This window comes from Patella vulgata, chromosome 4 (assembly GCF_932274485.2).
Source record: "Patella vulgata chromosome 4, xgPatVulg1.2, whole genome shotgun sequence".
Taxonomy (NCBI): Eukaryota; Metazoa; Mollusca; class Gastropoda; family Patellidae; genus Patella; species Patella vulgata.
Genome location: NC_065882.2, coordinates 8719101 through 8729577, shown reverse-complemented (window position 1 = coordinate 8729577; position 10477 = coordinate 8719101).

The following is a 10477-nucleotide window of genomic DNA, read 5'->3' as shown; positions in this document are numbered from 1 at the left end:
CACGGGACCTCGGTTTTTCGTCTCATCCGAAGGACTAGACAGCTGGCCTTGTCAGGTCCTCCGTCCTGCATCACTGACAAGGGGGAACCACGCCGGAAAATCTGGATGAACTTTCTCAGCCAATGCAGGGATCAAACACCCGACTTCCAGGCTAGCGAGCCAGCGTCTTACCCACTTAGCCAAAAAAATAGAAGGGAAAATCCCAAATACATAATACATGCATGAATATATCTATGTATAAGTATGGTTGCTTTGGTTGGAAATCACAAAACGCGCCAGTTTTTCAAAGCTCAAATTAGTAAAAACTGTTACGCGTTCAGCAATGAAACAGGAACGCTTTTATGAACTATCGACTCTTGCGTGTGAGCGTAACCTCATGAACCCGATCGATCTTGACAAAATCGCCGATCGGAGGTCGAAGAAATAGGTCCATGTAAACGATGTAATTATTATCACTTTCATAACTTGTCAAAGATTCACAGTACTTTGTACGTTCTTGTAAAATTCTTAAACATACATTATGCAAGAGCTAAATCTGCCTACTGCAGGTTTTTCTTTAGGTCTGGAATGTTATCTAAATTATTAATTAGGCATTTATTAACATGAAAAGACCTTAATCAACTCTCGATGGCATGGATACTCGAGATTTTAACTAGATTAGAACGGTTCGTCATTTAAAAATTTAATTTAAAATGGGAAAGCGAGGCTAAGTCTCGAATATAACAGTGCCCTTACCACAATGCACACATCTGGCCAAAACTACAAACAGTGATAACTTGGCTTAGAATGAAGTAATTTGAATGAAATTTTCAAAATTTTCATGTTACATTATCTATTTTTGAGCTATTATAGCAAGGATGATCAGCTCTTTATCTAAAACTTACACAATGTATCTTTATTAAATAACATAAATTCACATGCGTGGTAGGCTACTCAGTTTTACTCATGTATTTTCTGACCATCAGAATTATGCAAACTCTTCTCACAAGGTCCAGAAAATGGTATTTGAGGAAATTTAGATTCAAAAATTTCTACAGGGAAGCATGCCCCCACACCCCTAGAAGGCTTGCACATGTGGTGCTCTACTCGTGACTTCTTCACTCGTATTAGAGGCCTGTGCATTAGTCGGTCTCATCTTTGCTAAACACCCCTTTCCCACCCCGTACAAAATCGATATGTACGCCCACTAGTTTATCCTGAGTACCAACCCCGCAGAGATTGTCTTTCTTACCAATTCATCAACAACGACGAGAATTATATAAAACTAAAAAGGCTCCCGCAACTATGGAGGAACATTACCAAGGCCCATAGCCTACCATATAGGCTCAGACTCCTTCTCAGCACACCCTTGTTCCATTACAGTTTTGGGCCCATTATATAGGCATAGGCCCTTCTCAGCACACCCTGTTCCATTACCGTTTTATTGTAAAGTAACATTTTTAAGGCCTATAGCCTATACCATATGGGCATAGGCAGGGGCGTACATAACGAATTTGTTTGGGGGGGGGGGGGTGTTTAGCCAAAATGCGACCGACTGATGCACATACCCTCAGTACGAGTGACGCAGTCAGGAACCGCGCACAGGTGCGAGTTGTCTAGGGGCCATGTGCAGAGCGGGTCTAGAAGCTAGGGGGTGGGGTGGGAGTGGTTCCAAATCTAGGGCGCTATCCACAATTCGCCGATCGTTGTCTCGCCGGAAAGCAGTTTTATTTAAGTTGACATAAAGTTTATGTCATATATGATGATTGTGCCTATAACTCTGAGCAACCTGAGAAAATTTTGAAAAATGAGTCAATATTCTAGCATTTGAGGTCATTGCTGGGAGAAAGTCTTGAGGACGAGAGGACCAAAAATGTGAGCCAATGGGACAGAATCTCGAGATCTGCCCCTGTCAATTCCCCCTGTTTCGCAAGTGTTGACATAACATTTGTATAGTCTAACGCCCCACGACCCACACACCAGGGGGAGGTCACTATAATCGTGAATATGATAGTACTGAGACAGTATAAGAAACAGAGGAATAGAAGAATAATGTCATAACGGAATCGAGCGCCGCAGGCGCGAAAAAATTCAGATAATATGTAACCGAGCTTTTAATTTTTCGGAACTGGGCCTGAAAATTTTAGTCATTGTCATGGCAAATGGAACCAAATTCTCGCTAACAAGAGGATAAGAAATGAGACAGAATCTTGTGGCCTATCTGTCAATTTCGCCTGTTTTGTAATTGTTTGTTTGACTCATTAATTCATTTAGTCTGAGACCGACTGCGGTGAGTACTTTTTTTGAGACCGACTATTTTTTTGCCATGAGGGAAAAACATTTCATAGAACAACATACTCATAACAGAATATAAGTGACAAACATTTTTTCAAACATGACAAGCAGACATGGTTATTTTATACTATAGTTTTGTGTGACGTATGCAATTTAGGCTCACGGATTCACACAAATACATAGTAATTGGGATCTATTCTGGCATTGTTTGTTTGCCTCATTAGTTCATTGAGTCGCCGATGCATAATTTTGAGACCGACTGCAGTGACTGCACTAATTTTGAGACCGACTATTTTTCGCCCTGGGGGAACTTTTGTTCATAGACCAACATACTCACAACAGAATAAGAGTGAAACACAACATTTTTTCAAACATGATAAGTTGACAAGGTTATTTTATACTAAAGTTTTGCGTGAGTAGCGTGACGTATGCAGTGAACACTTATTTTGATACCGACTGCTCTTATTTTGCGACCGACTGCACTAATTTTGCGACCGACTATTTTTCTTCCTGGGGGGTACCCTAGATAACAAACCTTAATCTCTCAACCCTCCGTGTTTCGAGTTAAGAACTGAGGCCATGACCTATAACGTTGCAGCTCCGGGAGCGATTCACACCCGGCATTTTTAAACAAAATTGACAATAGTTTTAATCAAAACAACGATTGATTATTGTTATTTATAATATTTCTACAACACCCAACTACAATTAAGCATATAATCCTACCTGAAACGGGTACAAATCGTCGTATTTAAAATCGAGGCGTTAAGCCGTTACTAAGACCGTCATCTTTTTAAACAGCATATAGACCGTATAATATGTCATTTTGAAGGCGGGGCTAAATTAGGCTTTTATAACAGCCAATCAAAAAGGCAATTTTGGACCTGATAATAAATTGCAGACCTCAGGATATGGTAAAAAGGGCGTGTACTAAAAGAGTTTGCCACGTCAAACTGAAGGCTGCCAATCGTAGCTAAAAACAAACACATCAGTATATCTCAACGTTTTTAGCTACGTTCTCGTAGCTAGGTGTACCCCTCCCCACCCCCACCCCACATTTACGCCCCTGGGCATAGGCCCCTTCTCATCACACCCGTTTCATTACCGTTTTATTGTAAAGTAACATGTTTAGGTCCCATTGCCGGGCACACGCATGTGTTGTGCTATGGGGGATGCGTTTTCTCCACGCGTGCTTGAAAAGGATAAAAGACCATTTGTCGGCATACCGTGCTAAATGTTTACAAACGAGTGATGTTATTTATATAGCCACAGATCACTAATGATTTCCCCTATTGACTTTAAAGGGACAATAACACTCTTGCTGGCTTGAAAGCTCCAGAAAATAAATAATATCTCTATCTAAGTACTAGATGTTTCAGTGTCCTACCTGTTGTGTAAATTATTCATTACATCCTATTTTACTTGTCCACAGAGTTCGAAAATATTTTTAAATCGAAGTTTCATTTGAAAAGGTTTACGTTAGACGTTTCAAACCATTATGTTGAATTTTTCAAAATTTTTAAATAAGGTGTGTTAAGATGAAATTTGTATCATCAATTAATTGAAATATTCTAAAATAGTACAATTTGTTGACCAGAATAAAGATTGGGACATATTATTCAGTTACAACAAGAGTGGTATTGAGCCTTTAATGTTAATTCTCGTCTCTTAAACCGACTCTAACGTTTTCCCAAATTTTCGTTGGGTAGAACGCTTTCTACCACAGATTGGGCAACAAGCACGTATGAGGTTCTTCATGAAAAACTTGAGATACACCAGCTGGAAGTGGAGAGAAATAAACATGCAATTTTCGGCCCTACATTTCAACCTAACCAACCTCTCTACTCTTGTATCCTCCCGCCTCAAATTTATGAATATTCATCAAAACCTGGCAGAGAATGTATTTTCAAACCCTTTTCTACGAAACAGTCAATAAAAATCGCCATGCAAAACGGGAAATAGGGGAAAGTGAAAAAAAGACTAAAATAACTTTCTGTGTTTTTTTTAAATAATAGACTGTAGTAATTTATAGTATTATAATTATGTTTCTGTCTGTTTCTAGTTGTGCTTCTTTACCCAGTAACAGGACAGCTTCTGGAGAATTATATAGATGGGCGAGCCCCAGATGAAAATAAATATGTAATATATCCAGGTATGATATAATGAGAGAGAGAGAGAGAGAGAGAGAGAGATAGATAGATAGATAGATAGATAGATAGATAGAGAGAGAGAGAGAGAGAGAGAGATGAACGCCTACTTGACACAAACTAGGTAATTACGGGAATAACATGGTTCAATTTTCAATAATTCTCTTGCCTATATGGGTCTTTAGCAGTGAGAGGAAACCGGGGGACTCGGAGAAAACCCACGAGGTTAGACAGGCGACCCTACAAATCCATTTAACTCAGCATGGGGTCTTATGATCTAATGCGCATGCGTTCTACTATTTGACTCTTTGCCCCCATTGAGAAGACCCGGAAAAAACCAACGAGGTGACACAGGCGACCCTACTCCTTGTCACGTAAAAGTGTGGGATATAAACCAAGCCATGTAATTCAATTACAGATCATATTAGACCATTCGACTGGCCAACCCACTGTATAGAATAGGAATGGTGTTAAGAAAAATGAAATGAAATGGGGTTTAATGTCCTACTGTTCTGCTCCGATTGGGCTAATGAAGACGGCTATATCCCATACAGTGTGCAATGAGGGTAATTTTGCCCGGACATCGGCGCTATGACCTACTCTTATATCAAATTCCAACTGTCAAGGGGTCTGTTACGTGCACGCCAATGTGTACACGGAACCTCGATGTTTCATCCCATGCGGTCGACTAGAAAGCTGTCCTTGTCAGGCCCTCAGTCCTGCACCACCGACAAGGACAAAACCACGCCGAAAAATCTCGATGGACTTTCTCGGTCCACACCTAAATAATTATATATTTCCCGTGTGTATGAAAGATGTACAATATTTGCTGACAAGACGTTAAAGCCCATTCCAATCTTGATAGTTTTATTTCTTCTTTATTTCCATTAGATTCAAGTGATTCAGTATCAAAGAGATTCCATTATAACAGCCATATGTTCGCCAATAGACACCCATCTTATAGTCGTGCCTTTTATAGACATATGGCTATTCTGAGACGTTTTAAAGGCACTTTGTCCATACCTTACAAAGCAATACTGGGAGCTGGAGCCCCACTTGATATAATGACATTGTTCCGCTGGCTGGTTTTATCTCGAAGACAGAGACAGTTTCGTTATAAACGAAGTATCATCGGAGAGGGAGAAACGGACACTCCTATCACATACCACGCTAATACGGAAACAGGATCACCAGTGGGAAATATGGAAATGTCCACTATGTCACACACGGATGCAGTGAACCACTCCCATTATACGCATACACAAGATATGGCGACATATGTGATGACGTCAGATGGTATGGCGACAGATGTGATGACGTCAGATGGTATGGCGACAGATGTGATGACGTCAGATAGTATGATGCCAGATGGTATGACGTCAGATGTGATGACGACAACAAATCATAATAGTGACGTTACAATGGATATGACCACACTGGCAATGCCAGAAACTAGCATGAACATTAGTAACATACATGGCAATATGACAATGCATAACACGATACCAGAAAGTAACATGATAATACATAACACGACACAACATACAACGCCAGAAAACAACACGAGTGAAAAAACGACACATCACATGATGCTAGATAACACGACACATCGCGACATGGTGTCAGAAAATACGACACATCACATGATGCTAGAAAACATGACACATCACATAATGCTAGAAAACACGACACATCACATGATGCTAGGTAACACGACACATCACGACATGGTGCCAGAAAATACGACACATCACATGATGCTAGAAAACATGACACATCACATGATGCCAGATAACACGACACATCACATGATGCCAGATAACACGACACATCACATGATGCCAGATAACAAAATAAATGAAAACAAGACAGAGGAGGAGATTGAACAAGCGACCCAGCTGATGGAAAAAAATCTGCATAATTATCCACAGATGTCAGATCACAGCCACAACAACCACACAACTCCATCAACTGCTTTGAAAACAGACGGTAAGTCGAGTTGTATTTCTCCTAGTTTAACGTGGGTGGGGGAGGTCACGAGACCATTTTATGTATAAATTTATCTGATTTCTCTTGGTAAGAGGATACCGGTGAAACACCCTTTATAAAAGAGAGAGAGAAATGGGGTTTAACGTCCACTTGACACAAACCAGGTCATTTCGGGACTAACACGTGGTTTAATTTTATTTCAATAATTCGCTTGCGCGTAGGGGTCTTTAGCAGTGGGAGGAAAATGGAGGACCCGGAGATAACCCTCGAGGTTGGACAAGCGACCCTACTCCTTGTCACGTACAACCGGGGATTCGAAACCACGCCAGTTGACTCAATGACAGGCCTTATGGTACAGCACGCACGTGTTAACCATTCGGCCATCCAACCCCCCACCCTTTATAAAAGGCTTCTGGAGCGCCTTGTCTGATAATGTAAAGGCCACGATTTGCTGATATTTCTTGCTACAAATGAAATTAGATTTAAATGGGGTTTAACTATACTGCACCGACTGGGATAATGAAGACGCGCATACACCATGCAAACGCCATGCATACGCCATACATTGTGTTGTGTTATGGCGGGAAATGGAATGAGATGAAATGGAGTTTAATGTCCTACTGTTTTTCTCCGACTGGGCTAATGAAGACGAGCATACGCCATACAATATTTGACCCACCCCTGGTTCAACCTGTATTCGCCAAATCTTATGTTGGGCCAATATTCGCTCCACCTCATATATAGCCTATATTTGCCCCAACCCGTATTAAGCCTATATTCACCCCATCCCATATTGAACCTATAATCTCCCCACCCTATATTAAGTCTATATTCGCCTCACCCCCAAGTTGAGTCGTTATTTGCTCTGCGAAATGTTCGCCCCACCCCCATATTCAGCCTATATTCGCCCCATCCCATATTCAGCCTATATTCGTCTCACCCCATATTCAGCCTATATTCGCCCACACATGTTTTGAACCTATATTCGATCCACCCTTGTTGACTTGAGTCTATATTCTACCCACCCATGTTGAGTTGAACCAATAATCGACACCTAGTTGAGTTGGGCCTATATTCGACCTACCCAGGTTGAGTTGGGCCTATATTCGACCCACTCATGTTACACTCTGCCAATAATCGACCCACCCGATGTCCTGTTTATTGTTAAAACCTGATATATCATTTTCTTAATTTTCCAAATGGAACAGACGTGAGTATAAAAACTTAATTTATTAATTCCATATCCCCTGTTTGTTTGTTTTTTTTATTGTTTTTTCGTTTTTTTTTTAGATTTACGAATTGAATGTTTTCTCTTTATTGTTAATTCTATCAAATGAATGCTTATGTTTGTTGTTTTTTTAAATGTTTCATGGATTATCAAATGTTTATGACTTTTATATGTTCTGTCAGACTACCAATTTACTCCCAAGTCGATTAAAGACGCCTTCCCATTTACAAACTGTATGATGTGATGATATATGTAGACTACAAACATATTCAAACGAATTTATCTATCAAACATTTGCTTCATATCCCTCGCAAAACATATCATTTCCTAGAAAACTATTCCATGCCGTAAGAATCATTTTTAAGCAAGCTTGGTTAACACATGCCTTGATCGAGGGAATTTTCAACTTTTATTTGTCGTTACACGCTGTCGATTTACCATAAATAACGAAGCCTAAATAAATTCTACTGTTTAAAGCCGCGGCATGCTGTACTTCTACGCCCTCACTGTTCCCACAACCGCTAGCCATTACATCAACGCATACGAAACGCTCATTACATCACCGGAGCATACAGCTTTCCAGTTAGTGATATCCTTACATTTTTGTCCCGTGGGCGTCCCATGGTAATCCAGTATTTTTCCACTACGATTGAATGTCTATACTTTCCATCAATACCCAATATGCCATACTTTTATTGGAAATAACTACCCTATAACTACTTTCTGAAGCAATGGTTACCAGCATGAACAGTCCATTAATTATTCTTTACCGTACTCTGGTAAATTTGTGTTTCTGAAGCAATGATTAAATGTACTATTAACTCATTTACCATTGCTTCTCTTACTGTTGTAAAGTTGTGTTTCTGAAGCAATGGTTAAATGCACTATCAACTCAATAACCATTGCTTCCCTTACTGTTGTAAAGTTGTGTTTCTGAAGCAATGGTTAAATGTACTATCAACTCATTAACCATTGCTTCCCTTACTGTTGTAAAGTTGTGTTTCTGAAGCAATGGTTAAATGTACTATCAACTCATTAACCATTGCTTCTCCTACTGTTGTAAAGTGGTGTTTCTGGACAGTTATCCGCGCCTTTGTCCATATTGCCATTTGTCCATTTCAATCAATATTTATGTTGTTATCTAGCCGTATAACTATGAGATTCAAATATCAAATATTTAAGACACAGTGAACATTTTAAAATCAGTACAGGGTTTCGGATGCCATTTGTAATGAACAAAGAAAACCAATATCCTACAAACCAGTAAGACAATGCGAAAGTAATTAGCAATGGCTGATTCACAAAAGACAAAATACTAATAAAACGGACTAAGCAGACGCAAACAGTTGTCGGTTAATTTAAACTGTTCACGTATTTCACGGAACATACCTAATTTGTAACTTCAATAATTGTCTTTTACAATTGAATATAAACCACTTAAAGGACAATATTGGTGTCAGTCATTATTACATATGTGATAGAACTGGTTAAATACATTCCAAATATAATTTTAACACAAAGATCATTGCTACGGGAGATGTGTAACAAGCACGTGAAGAAACGGGAAGTGACGCCAAACATGACAAACACGAGTTATCCTTCTATATATCTGACTGAAGTAACGAGCAATACCAACCAAACGATCGAATTTCATTTCACTGATAATTCCGTTGAAGTTGAAAAGTTATTATTTAACCAGTTCTATCACATATTTTATAATGACTGACAGTACTGACACCAATATTGTCCTTTAATATACATTCAAATTACATGATTATGTGCGTTTAGACCATTTTCGCCTATTTTGACGATGCACTATGTAAAATTTAGAAAAAAGTGCTGACAGCTCTCGCTATAATAGTTAAAACATAGATAATGAAAAGGGAATATGATGAAAATGTCAGTCAAATTACTTCATTCTGGGGTAAGTAAGGACTGTTTCAAGTATATCAGAGTCGTAATTGTCCTTGTATACATTGTTACGATTGTAAACAAAGTCTCGATTATCCATTTTTAAATTAAATCATTACCTTCCAATTGATATTTTATCCGTTGAAAATCAAGAGTATGCGATGGCCTAGAGAGTCGAGTGTCTTATTAATCTATCTATCTATCTATACTAATATTTGTGAAGTTTGTCTGTCTGTTTGTCTGTCTGTCTGTTCGGGTTGGCGGCTACACTAGGTCTGCCCGGAGTCTGAAATTTGGGGTATAGGGGTAGCTCGGACCGGGGAGTAACATAGGCCAGGTGGCGTTACTCTATCACTTCCGGTTTCGGTGTTATGACCCCCGAGCGAAGCCGGGCATTCTTCTAGTAATTTATAAAACATTTAAGGCCAAAAGAACGACCCACAATTGGCAGATTTATGTTTTGAATAATGCATCTTTAACATATGGTGGGTCTTGAATAATGAATCTTTAGGATTAAAGAGAATAACGCCATGTGCCTTTTATTACTATTTATTTCAATATTGATATTTTATTGCTCCCCTTTCCTTAGACATAATATACTATTTCAAGGTGACATTAAGTGTTGGGATGGAATATATCGCCTCAGTATCCACAAATGTTCCCACCGTTACAGTTTCTTTTTGTAATATATTTCAGGATGTGAAATGCTATCATTGCATTGGATCATTTCAAGATTGTGGTAGACGACAGCATGCCGAGGATAATAAGATAGTATGCCCACCTGGGTCAGGTTGTATTGTAAGTATACCTATCATATTTACCATAGTTACCATGGTTACTATATCTACCATAACACGATAGTATTCTATCCGGTTCAGGTTGTATTGTTACTATAGTTACTATAATAAGGGTTAGTGCTAAATGATAA